The sequence below is a fragment of the Chiloscyllium punctatum genome, chromosome 34 (assembly GCF_047496795.1).
Source record: "Chiloscyllium punctatum isolate Juve2018m chromosome 34, sChiPun1.3, whole genome shotgun sequence".
In the NCBI taxonomy this organism is placed as follows: domain Eukaryota; kingdom Metazoa; phylum Chordata; class Chondrichthyes; order Orectolobiformes; family Hemiscylliidae; genus Chiloscyllium; species Chiloscyllium punctatum.
In genome coordinates this window covers 21,477,893-21,484,371 of record NC_092772.1, presented here as the reverse complement: position 1 = coordinate 21,484,371, position 6,479 = coordinate 21,477,893, and the positions used below count along the sequence as shown (strand labels likewise).

Here is a 6,479-nt window from a genome sequence, read left to right as displayed (position 1 = left end):
AACAATAACTTCTCAGGATTAGTGACAACTGACTGAATTTCTGAATCATACGGTGCATTCTTGTAGTGTGCAGAAAACTGAGAAAGAACTCCATTAGCAGCTAAAAGGGTGTAAACTACTCAATGTATAAAACATACAGGAAACAGTTTGCAGAAAAATTCACCATTGACACGTTTAATTGCTACCATCCAAACACCCAAACTTCAGAAATGTAGGCCATCATTTACCTAACTGTGCAAATGTCCAAATCAACTGGGTTTACAGAAGCCCCGAGAAATTCTAAAGGACTGTTGCAATTTCAGGGAGGTGGGGGGATGGAATGGTGGAGAAGAGAGACCAACTGAAAATGATATTACTTTGAAGAGAGTTAAAGTTTCAATCAACCTCTTCAATTGTTGATCCACCAGAAGGGTCCTTTCTGACTTGTTCTGAGAATGGCCCTTCGGGCATACCTCCCTGGTAAAGTTTGGCAATGATGGGCTTGCATATTTTTTTTTCAAATCTTTCAACTGCTGCTCAAAGTCCTCCTTCTCTGCTGTTTGGTTTGCCTCCAGCCAGGAGATGGCCTGGTTACACTTTTCGATGACTTTGTTCTTATCTTCCTCACTGATCTTGCCTTTCGTTTTCTCTTCCTCCACTGAACTCTTCATGTTAAATGCGTACGACTCCAGGGAATTCTTGGCTGTAATTTTCTCACGCTGCATATCATCCTGACCTTTGTACCTCTCCGCTTCCTGCACTATCCTCTCGATCTCCTCCTTACTCAACCTGCCCTTGTTATTGGTGATGGTGATTTTGCTCTCTTTGCCAGTGCTCTTGTCCACAGCAGAGACATTCAAGATGCCATTTGCGTCAATATCAAAGGTGACCTCAATCTGTGGTACACCACGTGGCGCAGGAGGGATCCCACTGAGGTCAAATTTGCCCAAGAGAACTCCGGAGGAAAGGTCTCCTGGCTCACACTCCGCCGCTCGACTTCCTCTTGCATAAGGTGGAGCCCGGAGACTGGGTACTTGTTAAGACCTGGAAGGCCGAAAAGCTCCAGCCGCGGTGGGAAGGACCGTTCCTGGTTCTGTTAACAACTGAAGCAGCTGTTCGGACGAAAGAGAAAGGGTGGGTCCACGCATCGAGGATAAAGGGGCCTGTTCCATCTGAAGAAGAAAGCACTTGGACATGCGAGCAAGGGGACAAGCCGTTGGTGGTAAAACTGAAAAGACAGCAATAATGAACTCTACTTGGACTGTATTGGTGGGGATATTGATCAATTTACTCCTGTATGTGGGGGAGGGTGAGGGGAGATGTGACAAATGTCGAACTATAGTAAGACTTGGGATTTGAATCTACTCGGGAACATTGTGTCCCATTCCTATGTGGACGATAGGTGTTACGATGTGAGTGCACGGCAAGAATGTCGGGAGGGTGGAAGACCCTATTATCAGGTGTATAATAAAGGATACGGTGGCAAAGTCCGTGGATGCCCTAAAAATGACCACTGGGTGTGTGTTAACAAAGCTGGGCAGTGGGGCCTACCCTCCATGTTGCTCAAGGAACATGTGGACAGAGTCAGGGAGACCAGAGTACAGAATACTGTACGGAAGTTAGAGAAAGAGCAGGACCGTCAAAGGACGGTCGTTGTCTCCAAGGTGCCGTCTATATACAAGGAGGTAGAAGAGGAGATCAAACTTCCCGATGTAACACAGAACCTGTTTATTGATCTTACGTCTAGGATAGCCACCGTGTTAAATATTAGCAATTGCTGGGTTTGTGGGGGGCCGCATATGACTGAACAATGGCCGTGGTCTGGTCATAGCTTAGATATATGGGAGTTACATCAGTATAATTGGACACATGTCAACGAAAGAAAAGGACAGAGGTGGAGACTGGCTAACAGCCCGGAAGGCCAGTTGTGTGTTGAAGGGAAAGGGAAGATTGAGGTGGGTATCAGCCCCTGTCAGAGTGTGTTGAATGCAACCACACAAGTCTGGTGGCCTAAGGATATCACATGGTACATTGCAAAACAGGAGAACCGCAATTGTGTGAGGCTGGGTGATGACTCTCGGTTTTGGAATTGTAGCGGCTCCGGCCCTTATGAGGGCATTCCTGGGGTAAAAGAGGTGTGGAATAAAGTTGCGAAACAGGGGGGGCCTGCTCCAGATGGCCTATTTTGGATATGCGGTAATCGGGCACACTCCAAACTGCCCATGGGATGGGCTGGGGTATGCTTCCTGGGTCTAATACGACCTGCGTTCTTCCTATTACCCCGGGAGGAAGGCGATGATTTGGGGATTAAACTCTTTGACGCCCTCCGTAGGTCACCAAGGGATATCCAAGTCGGTGATTGGGGGGATGAGTGGCCACCGGCCCGGATTATTGAATACTACGGGCCAGCTACATGGGCACAGGACGGATCATGGGGATACCGTACTCCTATCTATATGTTAAATCGAATTATCAGGCTCCAAGCAGTCGTAGAGGTTATTACTAACCGGACTGCCCTGGCCCTGGAGTTGCTGGCTAAGCAGCAGGATCAGATGAGGGCTGCTATATATCAAAACCGACTTGCCTTGGATTATCTGTTGGCCTCGGAGGGGGGTGTGTACGGGAAGTTTAACCTGACTAACTGCTGTCTAGAAATTGACGACAATGGTAAAGCGGTTTTGAAAATTTCCGATGAAATTCGGAAATTGGCCCATGTGCCAGTACAATCTTGGCGTCCTCTTAGTGGCATCGGATGGTGGGATGGTCTCCTAGGTGGTAGTTGGTGGCGCACGGCGTTACTGATGGTTGGGGGGGGCATGATTCTTCTTCTCGTATTACCCTGCCTAACTCCCTGTATTCAGTTTTTAATTCAGAAAAATATTTCCCGACTCCAGGCAGTGGTGGTTCCACAACATGGGACGCGTGAACTTAAAGTGATGTTGCTGCGAAAGACCAAGGATTTCCCGGGCCCTTGAGGAGGGGGGGCTATATTGGTCAGGCACATCTTAAAGAAAGAAAAGGGTGGAATTGTGAGAGGTAATTTCGGTTTAAACTTTAAGATGTGCCTGGACCACAGACTGATCTATAATAAAAGACAAAACTTTTGTTTCTTTTCTAAAACATTTTGTATACTCAAAAGTAGAATAGTTTAAATTGTGCAGAATGCTGACAATTTGTGAGCAGAGTAAAAACAAACAGGCCCTTGATTGATGAAACCATTAACACAGGCAGGGAAGAAGGAGTCCTTGACTGATAAAGGCTGCAAGACAGGGAAACGACTCGAGAGACATCTGCTACAGATTGATACAGAGACATCTGCTACAGCACAGAGAAGAATAAGTCTTTGACTGATAAGACCACAGGGAGAGAAAAATAACACCTCTAGGGTCTGGAGACATTTGTTGCAGACTTTGTGATAAGGATGCAAGTTGGAGAATAATGATGTTTTTAAGAATGTGAACCTCATGGCTCATTAAGAGCCAGGAAGGGGAGGGTCTGGAGACATTTGTTGCAGACTTTGTGATAAGGATACAAGTTGGAGAATAATGATGTTTTTAAGAATGTGAACCTCATGGCTTGTTAGAGCCAAGGAGGGGAGGGATTTGTACTGTATATAATGAGAAACTTTGTAAGCCTCAGCGCGCCTTTTACTCAGAAGGGTGCCCGACTCTGCAGACTTGCTAATAAAACTTTGTTTTCCTGAATTTGTCTAGAGCGATTATTAAGAAGCGATTTTCGTTTCTAACAAATTTGAACGTCCCAGTCCCGTGTTTGCAGTAAATTAGGAATGGCCTCAGCGCGGCTACAGGGCTGAGTGAGCGCCGCCATCTTTATTCGGGACAACGATTCACTGGACACGTGCGCGGCCGCCATCTTTGAAGGGGGCAAGGTGCAGCCAGGCGCATGTGCAGCCTTTCTCTAGTATCGAGTCACTGGGATCAGAGCGCCAATACTGCTCTGATTCACCTCTGGGCTCCCTCATGACCACTTTGTCAATATCTAGTTTCCTCAGTCTCGAACCATAGGTGTATTTTGGGTCTGTTTACTATTGTATTATTACTTTTATAGACCCTTTGTAAATGAGTTTTTTCACTGCGGCCCAGCCCCTGACCATGGACTGCTCTATTATCAGATTACTTTTTTCATGAATATTTATGACAGTCAAGAATTCTTTTTTCCAACAAGCAAGTGTATTTTCCTTCCATTTCTGACGATCAAATTCTGTACCATTTTCATTCCCTGTAATCCATTTTGCACTCCCTGAAACATCAACCGTGTTTCTCCTTCCACAGATACCAGTGATTAATGCCAAAGCCCTGTTGCTTGTGAAGAGGGTGATGTTTGACTTTCTTGTACAGCTGCAGTTTGTGTGGTGAAGGTGCTCCTGCAATGTGGTTGGGTAAGTGGCATTATAGATTATTCATTCAGCAACAGTGATAATTTGAAAATAATGTCCAAATCAACAACAGTTTGTATTTTTATTATCATGCTTATAATTTCTCAAAAATACTACTGAGAGTTTTAGACATAAGGCCAGAGATCGAGATATTAGGTCAGGTGACCAAAAGCATTGCCAAAAAGCAGGTTTTGAGGGATGTCTTAAAGGTGGAAAGCAGACATGTGAGGTTTTGGCTGCGAAGTTGAGACCAAGCTGCTGCAGCAACTGTCGAAACAGCCACACAGGTGAAGTAATGAATTAACAAATGGTTGGGAGTCTCGAAGAAAATGGGTTGTCGAGGTCTCAAAGTGTGTGTGGTGCAGGGAGCTAGGGATTATTACAGCCAGGAATTAAATCAAGTGTGAGAATTTTAAATTGAGGGATATTGGCCAGGTGCTGGCAGGTGAGACTAGATTGGGTTGGGTTATCTGGTTGGCATGGACGGGTTGGACCGAAGGATCTGTTTCCTTGCTGTACATCTTTATGGCTGTATGTTGATTATAATTAGGAGCCTTTTGATGAATCAACAAGCAGAGATTTAGACTTTCTTGAGATTACAGGGAGGATGAATGTGGCAAGCTGGCCCTGAGTGTGTTTGGAAAATGAAGTCTGGAGATAACACAAGGTGGATGAAAGTGTATGAGCTGAGACAAGGGTGGAATCAGCTAGAAATAGTGGTCTTGGAGTGGGACTGAGTTATCACACTCACCTCACCTCGCCTCTGGGATTCAGTTAGTTGCCAGATTGTGAATCAGGGCGGTAACACAATCGGGAGCTGAGTGGCTCTGGTGGAGCCTAAAATGAGCGTCGCTGAGCTGACTGTTGCTGAGCAGCTGCTGCTTGGTAGCCCTGTTGATGACTACTTCCATCACTTTACTGCTAATCGAGTGTAGACTGATCGATGGAAATTGGCTGGGTTGGATTGCCCTGTGTTTTTGTGTTGAACATCCCTGGGCAATGTTCCACATTGTCGGTAGATGCCAGTGCTGGAGCGGTACTTGGCTTGGTGGGTGGCAAGTTCTGGAGCACAAACCATCAGTATTATTGCCAGAATATTGGCAGGGCCCATAGCCTTTGCACTACTTAACCATTTCTTGATGTTATTCAAACTCAACTGAACTGCTTTAAAACTCACATCTGTGATGTTAGAAACCACTGGAGAAGGCTGAGATGGATCATCCCACTTTGCACTTCTGGCTGCAGATTGCTGCAAATGCTGTTATCTTATCTGGTGCATGGATGTGTGAGGCCCCTCCATCAGTAAGGGTGGGGATATCTGTGATGCTTCCTGCAGTGAGTTGTTTAATTGTCCATCACCGTTCACAACTGGGTGTGACAGAACTGCAGAGCTCCGATCTGCTCCATTGGATGTAGGATCACTTAGCTCTGTTGCTTGCTGCTGATGTTGTTTGATATGCAGATGGTCCTGTTTGGTCGTTTCACCCAGTTGGCACTTCATTTTTACGTCTGCCTGGTGCTGCTCATGGCATGCCCTCCTTTACTGTCCATTGTGATGGGTGAGTTCGGGATGTACAAACCCATGAGATTACAGATTGTGCTGGAGAACAGTTCTGCTGCTGTTGATGTCCCACAGTGCCTCAGAGATACCCAGTTTGAGATCCTACATCTCTTCAAAGTCTGTCCCATTTAGAACTGTGATAGTGTCACTCAACACGATGGAGGTTTTTCTCAACTTTAAGGCAAGACTTTGTCTCCAAAAGGAATGTGAGGTGGTTGGTCTTACTGATACTGTCATGGACAGATGTATCTGCAGCTAGTCAATTCATAACAATGAGATCAAGTATGTTTTTCCCTCTTGTTGGTTCCCTCACCACCTGCTGCAGACTCAGTTGAGCAGCTATACCCTTTAGGACCTGGCCAGCTCAGTCAGTAACTCTATTGTAGAGCTAGTCTCGATTGTGGACATTGAAATCCTGTACCCAGAGTACATTTGACACCATTTTATTGCCTCGGTGCTTCCTCCAAATGTTATTCAACATGAAGGAGAAGTGATTCATCAGCCAAGAGACGGCGGGACGTGGTAATCAGCAGGAGCCATGAG

The 6,479-nt window shown here is 45.8% G+C and overlaps 1 pseudogene; it reads right to left on the bottom strand.

Moving 5' to 3' along the window:
• Positions 1-375: 375 nt before the first annotated feature.
• Positions 376-1,016, bottom strand: LOC140458700 (heat shock 70 kDa protein-like; annotated as a pseudogene).
• Between the last annotated feature and the right edge of the window lie 5,463 nt (positions 1,017-6,479).